Source organism: Triticum urartu, chromosome 5A, assembly GCF_056163025.1.
Source record: "Triticum urartu cultivar PI428250 chromosome 5A, HENAU_Tu73, whole genome shotgun sequence".
In the NCBI taxonomy this organism is placed as follows: Eukaryota; Viridiplantae; Streptophyta; class Magnoliopsida; order Poales; family Poaceae; genus Triticum; species Triticum urartu.
Window position 1 is genome coordinate 562,669,083 of NC_141877.1, and position 15,878 is coordinate 562,684,960.

Consider the following 15,878-nt stretch of genomic DNA (forward strand, 5'->3'; position numbering starts at 1 on the left):
TTCTTTGGTACTTCCTCCCACCTCCCTCTCACCCGAGACGGTTTATTTTCATACTCCCTCCCACCTCCCAGGTAGTTCCCTCCACGAAAAAAATCGAACGAACCATCGTTCGTTCGTTCGCTTCCACCCATCGATCGAAGGAAGTCCCACCTCTCCTCCCCTCGTCCCACCTATTCACCCACCGATTTTTCTCTCCCTTGTAACATACAAAACCAAAAAAAACCCGTTAAACACCTGTACGTCTCTCTCCCCTTCCCCAAACCCTAGCCGCCGCATGTATCGAGGGAGTAGAGGAGGTAGAGGATGCCCACCATCTCCTCGTCCCGTGCCTGCCGTCTCCTCGCCCCATGCCCGGCGGCGGCCTCCCTCCACTCCCATACCGCGACGCACCCCTGACTGCAAACCGACACGTGTGTGACATGGGGAAGAGGAGGATGCACGCCGCCATGTGTATGCCGCCGGCCTCGCTGCACTCCAACGGCCTCCTCCCCACGCTCCGATCGGTGGCCTCCCTCCACCCCTTGTTGTCACGGTCCCCTGGCCTTCATCCACCCGCGGAGGACTCGTTAACCTCGGAACCTCTACCGCCAATCTCAAAGCCGATCTCGCCGCCTTACCCTCCCTCCACGACGAGAACCCACAACCGAACGACCACCAGCTCTCGCCCCGAGATCGCCAACAACTCCCACTGTCTATTCCACCTCCAGCGCTTGCATCGAAGCCCCACACATCCTGCAGCGCTGATGTGCCGTTCATCCTCCAGCCATCGACGCAGTGGAGTGGATCAACGTGGATGCCATAGTTGGACGGGTACAGTTTGGATTCGGGACTGCGGTTCCTCCATTGCCTTGTGCTGGCAGGTACAGTTTGCCCATTTTTATTCCCGTACTATTTAAGCTGTTGGAAGAAGGATGTTTGGTACAGTAAGTTTCAATTCTAGGATTACAAATCTAAAAATTCAATTCATAAGGATTCCTGTCAAACTCACAAGAACATGCATATAGATAGGAAGTAGCAAATTAGCCCGTACGTGGTCTAACTTGTACATGATGATTTATTGCAGATTCATGTCAAACGCATATCTGGTCAACGTGTGTAACACATTTGCAGTCTATACAGATAAGAAGTAGCAAATTAGCTAATGTCAGGTACGAGACTGAATATTTATGTTTATTCAAAGTTTATTTACTCTTTCAGAACTGAGACATTGAGACCACAATTGCCGGTACCCATGGTCCTACCATGTTGGACTCGAAATTTGCATTCTCCTGTAGTTCGACAAGGACGTCGGCATATCCACCACCTATCTCAGTGTCCAGGTCACAGCCAAACACTATGAACTTGTACAACTTTATTTAGACTTTTATCTCTTGAGAACTGTGAATTTGTACACGATCTTACCCGTATGTATTATTGTTGTGGGTTCACGGAAGTACAGTTATACAGTTGATGATTGGTTCCCTTCTTTGTTGTCCTGCCTTACCATTGTACTGTTCCTGGCATTCATATTTTTAATTAATTATTATGCAGCCCAAGACATATATGACCTACTTCTGTCATGAAACAGCCTCATCTTGGACATTCAACATAGGTAAACTAATACAATATAATTTGGTTGAGATGATGTAATTAGCCAGAGGAAGGGCGGGAGCTTGCACAGAGTTTCTATTACGGCGTTGGTCACAATCTGGAAGTTCTTCATTTGGAGAAGCTAGGATGCAGACCCCTATATTTTTTAATCGTTCCTGTTTATTCCTTGTGGTATTATCAATATTTTCTACATGAACTGAAGTTTTATATGATAACCTTGAGCCAAAAATTACTTTATAAGGTGTATACGAAGGAAAAGTCTGCACCTACACTTTATCAGAAGTTGGGTCTTAGACAAGTAATGTTTTTTTTCCTGAATCAAGATTTCCTACTTGAACTGAAGTTCTATGTGATAACCTTTAAGACCCAAAAATTACTTTATAAAGTTTATATGAAAGAAAGGTTTGCACCTACATGTTATCATAAGTTATGTTTTAGACAAGGTAATGTTCTTTTTTTCCTGATGAACTAGACAAGGTAATGTTTGAACTTGGAAGTGACCAAATCATTTGCTTTGGTAATGCAAGAGTGTAAACTAACTATTGCATATACATCTTAGCCCCGGATTTTCAATTTGTGCTTGCGTAATGTAGAAATTGTTTTCCATGGGGCATGGACTGAAGGTGAGAAAATATCATTCCTCTGGTGTTGTAGTAAATATATCTCTTCTTTAGAAAAGAAATTTCTTTGGATTTGGGAGCAGTATATGGTGAGTTTCTTTGATCGTCAGAGCCGATGCTTCCTTTGAGATAAATTTTAAGAGGTACTTCTTAAGTTCCATGTAGGGATTAGCTTCCGGAGAAGGCAATGTGCCATATCCCAATTAATGTGGTATAAAACATACTCCTTGGTGATACCAGGTCTGATTATTTTGTAGTAGCTCTGATAGGAATTCTCATCTCGACAAAGTTTAGAAGCATAGTTCTTGCAATATGATTACATCAAATTATATGAGAAAGCTTCATGAAAGAATACATCTTCAGTCATTTGACATGGTTCTTGTTGGAATTTTAGTGGTCAGTTTTACTTTGAGATATATCCATTTGCTAAAATGCCACATGAAGTAAGACAAAAAGGTACTTTTTGGATAATTTGATTTAGACATAGTATAAGCTGGACAAATGTGCATTACATATTGTATTACAACTGATCCTCTTGTCAGTATCGTATATCAAGTGCTAATACATCTGCACTGTAGCTAATGTATTGATTTCATCAAGTGCTAACATGAGGCTCTTTGAACTCCTCAGCTGGATGTGCAGAACATGTGGACGCGCAGAACACATGGAAGATGGATATGCAGTTATTTTTGCTAAATCACCATCCACTTTCAACCTACTTGCCAATCACTCAAGGAAGCTATAATGTTGAGAGTATGGTGCTTCCCCTTCCCCTGCTACATGGTTTTTCAAGCCAAGAATTTTACTGTAAAGTTTAATGATTTGTGTGTTATGGCACTGCTAGAAGAAGGGCGTGAGAGGGCCGGCCGGGGACCTTTTGCCCACGGTCGGGCAAGAGGGAAGGGATTTCCTTCTTAATTCTTACTTGATTAGATTGATACATCTCCTCTCTTTATATAGAGAGGTTTACTTGACTCCCAAGCAAGGCTTACTTGACCCCTAAGAAAGCGACTCTTATCTCTAATTAACCCTAAGACTAACTGGCCCATTAGGCCCATTACGTACTCTAACACTACACCCCACCTGGACATGCAGGTTGTCCTCAAGCTGCAGCCTAACCAACTTATAACCATGACTCAACGCAACACACCTAACACCTAAAAACAAGCCTTTTACATCTCGTCTTGTTTTATTATTCTCAACCTGAAATGGACTGGGACGCTTTATTTTGGACCCCTTAACAAAAAGTGGACACCATCCGCACGTCGGACGTGCACGTGTACAGCCACATGGATCCCATGGACACCATCTGGACAAAAGGAGTGCATGTGTAGGACCACCTGGAAGTGGTCGCAAGAGTGATCAGCAGAGGCGCCCTCGCGACAGCCGGTGACGGAATGCAGTGGAGCTACGTGGTGCGCTGCTGTCGGTGACACCATGCCTTCTTCCTGCCGGACGGCTGTTGGTCTGCACCGCACAGGGAAGAGTGGAAGGCTTGCGATGGAGAATGACGAGGGGTGCGCCCCCCCAACCGCCGATGTCGCAGACTTTGAGGTCGCTGCCCGCGGGGAAAATAGCATGCCCGCTGCCCGTGGGGGAAACCGCATGCCCAAGATCCCCGGCGCAGCGGATGAGATCGAGATTCTTTGCGCAGTGAAGGGCAACTTGGAGGACCGGCAGCTGCAGACCACGCATCTCCCGCACACGCCGACGCGCTAGGAGGCTGCGCGCAGTAGCCTGCAGCCTCACTGCCGCCGACACGTGGTGGGTAGCGATCCAAGACAGAAGCGGTGACGGTGACGACGGGGACTGGACTTGGTGGAGCGGAACTCCTGCCGGCACGGTCGATGTGGGGCCGGAGCTGACCGGCGGTGGCTGCTGCAGCTGCAGCGGCTGTAGCGGTGGCACACTGGGCAGCGGCGGAGCGCTGGGTGCGGCGAAGGCCGCCAGGAGCGGTGGCTGCCACTGCAGCCAGGGCTGGGCGGTGGTGGCGATGGATGGCAGCTGCAGTGGCCCGGCGAGCGTGGCGAAGGCCGCCTGGTGCGGCGGCTGCCACGGCAGCCACGGCGGCGCGGGGGCGGCGATGGGCATTGGAGGCGCGGCGGGAGCCGGCACCGGCCACTGCGGCCACTGCGGGACGGCGGCGGGCAGCAGCTGTAGCTGGGGCAGCAGCGCCCCAGTGAATGCCGCAGAGGCCCCTGGATGCGGCGAGTACCACGGCAGGGGCGGCGGCCCGGCGATGGCGGTTAGCGGCAGGGGCGGCGGCTGCCCGTAGGGGCTGGCCAGGTACAGCCGGATCCCCTGGACGGCTGTGATGAGTTCGTTGAGAACCCCGGTGATCTCCTCCGGGGTGTAGACGGTGGATGGTGGTGTGGTGGAGGGCGCCGGCATTTGGGCGGTGGCGGCGCCGGAGGATGCGACCAGCGGCGCGGACGGGGAGGGCAGCGGTGCGGTGTAGATGGCCAGCGGTGCGGTGGTGACAGTCAGCAGCGGAAGCGACGGGGTGGGCGGCGACGAAGACATGATCGGAACTGAGCTACCTGATACCAAATTGTTATGGCACTACTAGAAGGAGGGCACGAGAGGGCCGGCCGGGGACCTTTTGCCTACGGCCGGGCAAGAGGGAAGGGATTTCCTTCTTAATTCTTGCTTGATTAGATTGATACATCTCCTCTCTTTATATACAGAGGTTTACTTGACTCCCAAGCAAGGCTTACTTTACCCCTAAGAAAGCGACTCTTATCTCTAATTAACCCTAAGACTAACTGGCCCATTAGGCCCATTACGTACTCTAACATTGTGTATATCATGTACCCTGATAGCTGGTCTCTGGTTCAAAGGAACGCGATAACATGAAAAAAGGTAGGGATTGAATTGTGCAATTCCCCTCCATCCTGCACATATTATATTTCAAATATGCTGGCATTTTGGTTCTATTTTACGTACTTGTTTGTCATATAGGCATATGCAAACATTCATCTCTAGAACGTTGGGTAAGTGTTAGCATTTGATACTGTCATAGATAGGCTTACAAAACAAAAATGAATGCCTGTTTTTAAGTTGTCTCTTGAAGAAAAAGCAAAAAAGGGGGAAAATATGATATTATTTCTAAAGGTATTTTTTGGAGGTATCCAACAACATCCATTTATATTATATTTTTGAAAACAAGTGAGTATATTAATCAGACTATCAGGAAGAGAGATGTTCCAAGCTAAATAGATTAGCAATAATTCGAGATGACGAACCAACTATCAGGTGTAAAAGCAATGGGCAACCTTCCTCTGCATGTAAATCTTAATATCTAGAGAATGATACCAATATGAATTTTGTTGGGTGGATATAAATTTTTGCAAACTATAAAAAACTTATTAGGTACAGTCAACTTAATAGACTAGATCACCACACGGTGCTAAGTGAATCAACAAGCTAGCTGCTAATCAAATGTTCAGTTCATCAATTTGCATAGAAAAGCAAGTTTCAAACATATATGACTAGCATCATGAGGATTTGGCACGAGGCTTGTTTTTTGTTGTAAGATGATGATGAGAAAGCGATCTCTAGGCTTGAGTGCCTCTGTTTGTGTAGCATACATATTACTGTTGGAGTACCTGTCCATGGTGGTCTATCTATACAAATAAGTGTAAATCTGTATTTTTTCCTTCACATCTACCTAACTTATGATATTTAGATTTTCCACTAATAATTTAGGGAAAATGTACAAAAGAGTACAGAGTTTGGGCTAGGCTAACAGATACAATGAGATGGAAGGAGGTTTACATGGTAATATAAAAAGAGAGGGAGGAAGAATTACAAAAAGAGGTCAACCACAAGATAAGAGAGTATATGTGATGTTCTTTAATTAACTCTAAAAGAAACCAAATGAAGATCCTTCTTAAACAAAACCATCCAATGGGCAATGCCACAATGGGATGTATCTTTTTTTAACACAGTTCAAACGCAGGCGATCATACATACACACAAACACTCACCCATATGAATGCACGCGTGCACACCTTATCCCTATGAGCACCTCCAAGAAACTGAGCTGACACATTATCAAGTCGCCACAGACTCCTTCATAGTCCTCGGGAACGTCTCCTCTGAACACACACCGCCGGAAGGCCTGAAATAAATCTAGAAAAATGCGAGCACGAATGTCAAGCCGAGGACTTTAACTCTGTTGTGCTTGGGATTTGGGGAGACCAGACTATTTTAGACAGTTGAATTTTGGGAAGCCTGATGGACGTTCGTTTGATGTCCGGACACTCTCGAGCATATGAGGGAGAATTGAGTTTTGACATATATACATTCTAGCCTGTAGCAACGCACGGGCGACTCACATTGTACCATGCAAATAAAGTTAAAGACAACAGTCCTCACATTATATGGGAATATCTTAAACCCATCAAGTAGATCTAAGTTTGTAACAAATAATTAGTTGGATTATTGCACTCTACATACAACTTTCTATTAGATTTCTTAGCATGCAATATTTTTGGATTTCTTATGAACTTCGCAAACTGAATGGATTTCAATTACTTTTCAATTGTCACAGAATATCATTTTTATACATGCAAAATTTGACATGCATTACATTTATATATGCAACCGTAAAAATATATTCATGACACAGCCCGTAGCAACGCACGGGCATTATACTAGTTATCATAGTACCGAACGCGAATCGTATGATCGTGATGAAACCTAGCTTGACAATATTCCCATGTGTCCTCGGGAGCGCTTTTCTCTATATAAGAATTTGTCCAGGCTTGTCCTTTGCTACAAAAAGGATTGGGCCACCTTGCTGCACTTTATTTACTTTTGTTACTTGTTGCTCGTTACAAATTATCTTATCACAAAACTATCTGTTACCTATAGTTTCAGTGCTTGCAGAGAATACCTTGCTGAAAACCGCTTATCATTTCCTTCTGGTCCTCGTTGGGTTCGACACTCTTACTTATCGAAAGGACTATGATATATCCCCTATACTTGTGGGTCATCAAGACTCTTTTCTGGCGCCGTTGCCGGGGAGTGAAGTGCCTTTGGTAGGTGGAATTTGGTAAGGAAAAATTTATATAGTGTGCTGAAATTTACTGTCACTTGTTACTATGGAAAGTAATCCTCTGAGGGGCTTGTTCGGGGTATCTTCACCCCGACCAATAGAGCAAAGAGTTGCTCCTCAACCTATTGAACCTACTGAGAATGAAAATGTGTACTTTGAGATTCCTTCGGGTATGATAGAAAAACTGCTAGCTAATCCTTTTGCAGGAGACGGAACAATGCATCCTGATGAGCACCTAATATATGTGGATGAAGTTTGTGGATTATTTAAGCTTGCAGGTGTGCCTGATGATGTTATTAAGAAGAAGGTCTTCCCTTTATCTTTGAAGGGAGATGCATTGACATGGTATAGGCTATGTGATGATATGGGATCATGGAACTACAAACGATTGAAATTGGAATTTCATCAGAAGTTTTATCCTATGCATCTTGTTCATCGTGATCGCAATTATATATATATATATATATAATTTTTGGCCTCGCGAAGGAGAAAGCATCACTCAAGCTTGGGGGAGGCTTAAATCAATGTTATATTCATGCCCCAATCATGAGCTCTCGAGAGAAATGATTATTCAAAATTTATATGCTCGGCTTTCTGATAACAATCGCACCATGCTCGATACTTCTTATGCTGGCTCTTTTATGATGAAGACTATTGAATTCAAATGGGATTTATTGGAAAGAATTAAACGCAACTCTGAAGAATGGGACCTCGACAAAGGTAAGAAGTCAGGTATGACACCTAAGTTTGATTGTGTTAAATCTTTTATGGATACCGATGTTTTTCGTAAATTTAGCACTAAATATGGACTTGACTCTGAAATAGTAGCTTCTTTCTGTGAATCTTTTGCTACTCATGTTGATCTCCCTAGGGAGAAGTGGTTTAAATATCATCCTCCCATAGAAGTAAAAGTAGCTGCACCTATTAAAGTTGAAGAAAAGACTGTCACTTATAATGATCCTATTTTTTTCCTACTGCTTATGTTGAGAAACCACCTTTTTCTATTAGGATAAAAGATCATGCTAAAGCTTCAACTGTGATTCGTAAAACCAATATTAGAACTTATACACCTCCTGAGCAAGTTAAAGTTGAACCTAATATTGCTATTGTTAAAGATCTCTTGTCTGATAATATTGATGGGCATGTTATTCATTTCTGTGATGAAACTGCTAGAATTGCTAAACCTTGTGCGAAAGATAAACATAGACATGTGGTAGGCATGCCTGTTATTTCTGTTAAAATAGGAGATCATTGTTATCATGGCCTGTGTGATATGGGTGCTAGTGCTAGTGTAATACCTATTGACTTATACAAAGAAATTATGCATGATATTGCACCTGCTGAGTTAGAAGATATTGATGTCACAATTAAACTTTCCAATAGAGATATTTCACCAATTGGGATTGTTAGAGATGTTGAAGTCTTGTGTGGGAAAACTAAATATCATGTTGATTTTCTTGTTCTTGGTTCCCCACAAGATAACTTTTGTCCCATTATATTTGGTAGGCCCTTCTTGAACACAATTAATGCTAAGATAGATTGCGAAAAGGATGTTGTTACTATTGGATTAGGTGATATGTCTCATGAATTTAATTTCTCTAAATTTCGTAGACAACACCATGAAGAGGAATTGCTGAGTAAAGATGAAATTATTGGTCTTGCTTCTATTGCCGTGCCTCCTAGTGATCCTTTAGAACAGTATTTGCTAGACCATGAAAATGATATGTTTATGAATGAAACAAGGGAAATAGATGAAGTATTCTTTAAACAGGAACCCATCCTGAAACACAATTTGCCTGTTGAAATCCTAGGGGATCCTTCTCCACCCAAGGTGATTCCGTGTTTTAGCTCAAACCGTTACCTGATACTCTTAAATATGCTTATCTTGATGAGAAAAAGATATATCCTGTTATTATTAGTGCTAACCTTTCAGCGCATGAAGAATAGAGATTATTGAAAACTCTAAAGAAGCACCGTGCTGGTATTGGATATACTCTCGATGATCTTAAGGGCATTAGCCCCACATTATGTCAACACAAAATAAATTTGGAGAAAGATGCCAAACCAGTTCGTGATCACCAACGACGGCTGAATCCTAAGATGAAAGAAGTGGTAAGAAAGGAAATACTAAAGCTCCTTGAGGCAGGTATAATTTATCCCGTTGCTGATAGTCAGTGGGTAAGTCCTGTCCATTGTGTCCCTAAAAGGGAGGTATTACTGTCGTTCCTAATGATAAAGATGAATTGATTCCGCAAAGAATTATTACAGGTTATAGGATGGTAATTGATTTCCGCAAATTAAATAAGGCTACTAAAAAAGATCATTACCCCTTACCTTTTATTGATCAAATGCTAGAAAGATTATCCAAACATACACATTTTTGCTTTCTAGATGGTTATTCTGGTTTCTCTCAAATACCCGTGTCAGCTGGTGATCAATCTAAGACCACTTTTACTTGCCCGTTTGGTACTTTTGCTTATAGACATGTGCCTTTTGGTTTATGTAATGCACCTACTACCTTCCAAAGATGCATGATGGCTATATTCTCTGACTTTTGTGAAAAGATTTTTTGAGGTTTTCATGGACGATTTCTCCGTCTATGGATCCTCTTTTGATGATTGCTTAAGCAACCTTGGTCGAGTTTTGCAGAGATGTGAAGAAACTAACCTTGTCTTGAATTGGGAGAAGTGCCACTTTATGGTTAATGAAGGTATTGTCTTGGGGCATAAAGTTTTTGAAAGAGGTATTGAAGTTGATAAAGCTAAGGTTGATGCTATTGAAAAGATGTCGTGTCCCAAGGACAAAGGTATAAGAAGTTTCCTTGGTAACGCCGGTTTTTATAGGAGGTTCATTAAGGACTTCTCAAAAATTTCTCGGCCTCTGACTAATTTATTACAAAAAGGTATACCATTTGTTTTTATGATGATTGCATAGAAGCATTTGAAATACTTAAGAAAGCATTGATCTCTGCACCTATTGTTCAGCCACCTGATTGGAATTTACCCTTTGAAATTATGTGTGATGCTAGTGATTATGTTGTAGGTGTTGTTCTAGGGCAAAGAGTTGATAAGAAATTAAATGTTATTCAATATGCTAGTAAAACTCTAGACAATGCTTAGAGAAATTATGCTACTACTGAAAAAGAATTTTTGGCAGTTGTATTCGCTTGTGATGAGTTCAGACCTTATATTGTTGATTCTAAAGTAACTATTCACATAGATCATGCTTCGATTAAATACCTTATAGAAAAGAAAGATGCTAAACCTAGACTTATTAGATGGGTTCTCTTGCTACAAGAATTTGATTTGCATATTATTGATAGAAAGGGAGCTGAGAACCCCGTTCCAGACGACTTGTCTAGGCTAGAGAATGTTCTTGATGACCCACCACATATTGATGATAGTTTTCCTGATGAACAATTAAATGTCAGAAATGCTTCTCACACTACTCCATGGTATGCTGATTATGCTAATTACATTGTTGCTAAATTTATACCACCTAGTTTCACATACCAGCAAAAGAAAAAGGTTTTCTATGATTTGAGACATGACTTTTGGGATGACCCACATCTTTATAAAGAGGGAGTAGATGGTGTTATTAGACATTGTGTACCTGAGCATGAACAGGAACAGATCCTACGCAAGTGTCACTCCGAAGCTTATGGAGGACACCACGCTGGAGATAGAACTACACATAAGGTATTGCAATCCGGTTTTTATTGGCCTACTCTCTTCGAGGATGCCCGTAAGTTTGTTGTATCTTGTGATGAATGTCAAAGAATTGGTAATATTAGTAGACGTCAAGAAATGCCTATGAATTATTCACTTGTTATTGAACCATTTGATGTTTGGGGCTTTGATTATATGGGACCTTTTCCTGCCTCCAATGGATATACACATATTTTAGTTGCTGTTGATTACGTTACTAAGTGGGTAGAAGCTATTCCAACTAGTAGTGCTGATCATAACACCTCTATTAAGATGCTTAAAGAAGTTATTTTTCCAAGGTTTGGAGTCCCTAGATATTTAATGACTGATGGTGGTTCACATTTTATTCATGGTGCTTTCCGTAAAATGCTTGCTAAATATGATGTTAATCATAGAATTGCATCTCCTTATCACCCACAGTCTAGTGGTCAAGTAGAATTGAGCAATAGAGAACTCAAATTAATTTTGCAAAAGACTGTTAATAGATCTAGAAAGAATGGGTCCAAGAAACTTGATGATGCATTATGGGCCTATAGAACTGCATATAAAAATCCTATGGGTATGTCTCCGTATAAAATGGTTTATGGAAAAGCATATCACTTACCTCTCGAACTAGAACATAAGGCTTATTACGCTATTAAAGAACTTAATTATGATTTCAAACTTGTCGGTGAGAAGAGGTTATTTGACATTAGCTCACTTGATGAATGGAGAACCAAAGCCTATGAGAATGCCAAATTATTTAAAGAAAAAGTTAAAAGATGGCATGACAAAAGAATACAAAAGCATGAGGTTAATGTAGGTGATTATGTATTTCTATACAACTCTCATTTAAGATTTTTTGCAGGAAAACTTCTCTCTAAATGGGAAGGTCCTTACGTTATTGAGGAGGTCTATCGTTCTAGTGCCATAAAAATCAACAACTTCGAAGGCACAAATCCGAATGTGGTGAACGGTCAAAGAATTAAACATTATATCTCAGGTAATCCTATAAATTTTGAAACCAATGTTATTGAAACCGTAACCCCGGAGGAATACATAAGGGACACTTTCCGGAACATTTCAAACTCCAAAAAGGAATAGGTATGTGGTACGGTAAGTAAACCGACTCCAAAACAGTTCTAATGGCAATTTTTCTCCGTTTTGGAATATTTAGAAAAATAGAAAAATAAGAAGCAGTCCGGGAAGGACACGAGGGCTCCACAAGGGTGGAGGGCGCGCCCCCTACCTCGTGGGCACCTCGTGTGCTTTCCGGACTCCATTTTCTTACACGTTACGTATTTTGGTCGGTAAAAAATTCATTATATAATCTCACGAAGGTTTTGACTCCCGTATCACGCAATTATCCTCTGTTTGTGTTTCGAGCTGTTGCTGCTACAGATTAGAGCAAGATGTCTTCGCAAAAGTCAGTCGGGGAGAGCCGGGTGTCTCATCCGGCATCGAGATCAATGACAAACAACAATGTTGACCACTTTGGGCCACCAACAGAGGAAGAGAAGGAGGCTGATTTGAAGAGGATAGATGCCATGGAGGAGGATCAAGAAGTCACTTCTCGCTTCCGAGCTGGATTCACAATGGGGGAACTACAGAGCTCGGCTACCCCAGACTCGGTTATCCCTTCCAATGTTAGATTTCTTTCTTATGAAAATATGAAAAAGAGTGTCACTTGTTCTCCCGCAGCTATGCAACACCCTTGGGTGCAAGGAGCTTTGACTGTTACAGGAAGGCTTCGAAAGTAAATAATGGACCTCAAGCAGCAAGTCAATAAGCTCAAGGAGGAGAATCATATCCTGAGGGGCATCATTGCCAAGAATATCACATCACCATCCCTGAAAAAGGAGACATAATCACATGGGTATGGGCACTCCCCTTGGCAACTGCCAAGCTTGGGGGAGGTGCCCCGGTATCGTATCACCATCACTTTTATCTTTACCGCTTTTCTTAGTTCAATCCTTTTGATAATATTTTGATCTAGTAGAATAAATTTTTTTAGTATGATCTAGTTGTGAGTTTTGCTTTATGATCCTTCTATGTAATTGAGTCCGTGAGCTATATATAATAAAGATTAGTGTTGAGTCAAGGGCTTGATTATTTTGCCATGATCTTGAGTGAATAAAAGAAAAGAGAAAGAATAAAAAGAATAAAAGATATCATAGTGATCTTATGGAGAGTAATGACTTCACATATAAAGAGTATGATAAATAAAAGTTGTTGAGAGTTGACAAACATAGTTTTGGTCATCGTTGCAATTAATAGGAAGTAATAAAGAAAGAGAGGTATTCTCATATAAATATACTATCTTGGACATCTTTTATGATTGTGACCACTCATTAAAATATGACATGCTAAAGAGTTGATGTTGGACAAGGAAGACAATGTAATGGGTTATGTTTTCTTACATCTGAGATAAATTATATTGTCATGGATCATCCAACATGATTGAGCTTGCCTTTCCCCCTCATGCTAGCCAAATTCTTTGCACCAAGTAGAGATACTACTTGTGCTTCCAAACACCCTTAAACCAGTTTTGCCATGAGAGTCCACCATACCTACCTATGGATTGAGTAAGATCCCTCAAGTAAGTTGTCATCAGTGCAAGCAATAAAAAATTGCCCTCTAAATATGTATGACTTATTAGTGTGGGAGAAAATAAGCTTTATACGATCATGTGATATGGAAGAAATAAAAGCGACAGACTGCATAATAAAGGTCCATATCACAAGTGGCAATATAAAGTGACGTTCTTTCGCATTAAGATTGTGTGCATCCAACCATAAAAGTGCATGACAACCTCTACTTCCTCTGCGAAGGGCCTATCTTTTACTTTTATCTCCTATCTTGCATAAGAGTCATGGTGATCCTCACCCTTCCTTTTTAAATTTTATCTTTTGGAAAGCACAACATGTTGGAAAGATCCTGGTATATATGGCTAATTGGATGTGAGTTTTCATGAACTATTATTGTTGACATTACCCTTGAGGTAAAACATTGGGAGGCAAAACTATAAGCCCCTATCTTTCTCTGTGTCCGATTAAAACTCCATACCCATAAGTATTGCGTGAGTGTTAGCAATTGTGAAATACTATATGATAATTGAGTATGTGGACTTCCTGAAAAGCTCATATATTGACTCTTTCCTATGTTATGATAAATTGCAATTGCTCCAATAACTGAGATTATAGTTTGTTAGTTTTCAATGAAGTTTATGGTTCATACTTGAAATTGTGATTTAATTACTACTCTAGCATAAGAGAACATATGACAAGAATTATATAAGTTGTTGTTCTAAGAATGATCACTATGCCCTCATGTCCGTATTTTATTTTTATCGACACCTCTATCTTTACATGATCATGCCTAGATATTCTCATAATTATTCACTTTTCTATCAATTGCTCGATAGTAATTCGTTTACCCACCGTAATACTTATGCTCTTGAGAGAAGCTGATACGTCCATTTTGCATCATGCTTTTATATCGATATTTATTGCATTGTGGATTGTAATTACACATTATGTCACAATACTTATGCCTATTCTCTCTTATTTTATAAGGTTTACATAAAGAGGGAGAATGCCGGCAGCTGGGATTCTAGGCTGGAAAAGGAGCAAATATTAGAGACCTATTCTGCACAGCTCCAAAAGTCCAGAAACTTCACGGAAGTCATTTTCAGAATATATAAAAAATATTGAGCGCAAGAAGTTCCGGAGGGGGCCACACCCTGCCCACGAGAGTGGAGGCGCGCCCCCCTGCCTCGTGGCCCCCCTGGTGGCCCTCCGATCCCCATCTTCTGCTATATGGAGTCTTCCGATGAGGAAAAAATCATAAGTAAGCTTTCGGGACGAGACTCCGCCGCCACGAGGCGGAACCTTTGCGGAACCAATATAGGGCTCCGGCGGAGCTGTTCTGCCAGGGAAACTTCCCTCCGGGAGGGGGAAATCATCGCCATCGTCATCACCAACGATCCTCTCATCGGGAGGGGGTCAATCTCCATCAACATCTTCACCAGCACCATCTCCTCTCAAACCCTAGTTCATCTCTTGTATCCAATTCTTGTCTCCAAGTCTGGGATTGGTACATGTGGGTTGCTAGTAGTGTTGATTACTCCTTGTAGTTGATGCTAGTTGGTTTATTTGGTGGAAGATCATATGTTCAGATCCTATATGCATATTAATACTCCTCTGATTATGAACATGAATATGCTTTGTGAGTAGTTACGTTTGTTCCTGAGGACATGGGAGAAGTCTTGCTATTAGTAGTCATGTGAATTTGGTATTCGTTCGATATTTTGATGAGATGTATGTTGTCTCTCCTCTAGTGTTGTTATGTGAACATCGACTACATGACACTTCACCATTATTTGGGCCTAGAGGAAGGCATTGGGAAGTAATAAGTAGATGATGGGTTGCTAGAGTGACAGAAGCTTAAACCCTAGTTTATGCATTGCTTCGTAAGGGGCTGATTTGGATCCATATGTTTCATGCTATGGTTAGGTTTACCTTAGTACTTTTGTTGTAGTTGCGGATGCTTGCAATAGAGGTTAATCATAAGTGGAATGCTTGTCCAAGTAAGGGCAGTACCCAAGCACCGGTCCACCCACATACCAAATTATCATAGTACCGAACGCGAATCATATGATCGTGATGAAACCTAGCTTGAAAATATTCCCATGTGTCCTCGGGAGCGCTTTTCTCTATTTAAGAATTTTTCCAGGCTTGTCCTTTGCTACAAAAAGGATTGGGCCACCTTGCTGCACTTTATTTACTTTTGTTACTTGTTGCTCGTTACAAATTATCTTATCACAAAACTATCTGTTACCTATAGTTTCAGTGCTTGCAGAGAATACCTTGCTGAAAACCGCTTATCATTTCCTTCTGCTCCTTGTTGGGTTTGACACTC

The 15,878-nt window shown here is 41.6% G+C and overlaps 1 pseudogene; it reads right to left on the bottom strand.

Annotated features, from left to right (window-relative positions):
- Positions 1 to 263: 263 nt before the first annotated feature.
- On the bottom strand, positions 264 to 4,733 carry LOC147972892 (uncharacterized; annotated as a pseudogene).
- Between the last annotated feature and the right edge of the window lie 11,145 nt (positions 4,734 to 15,878).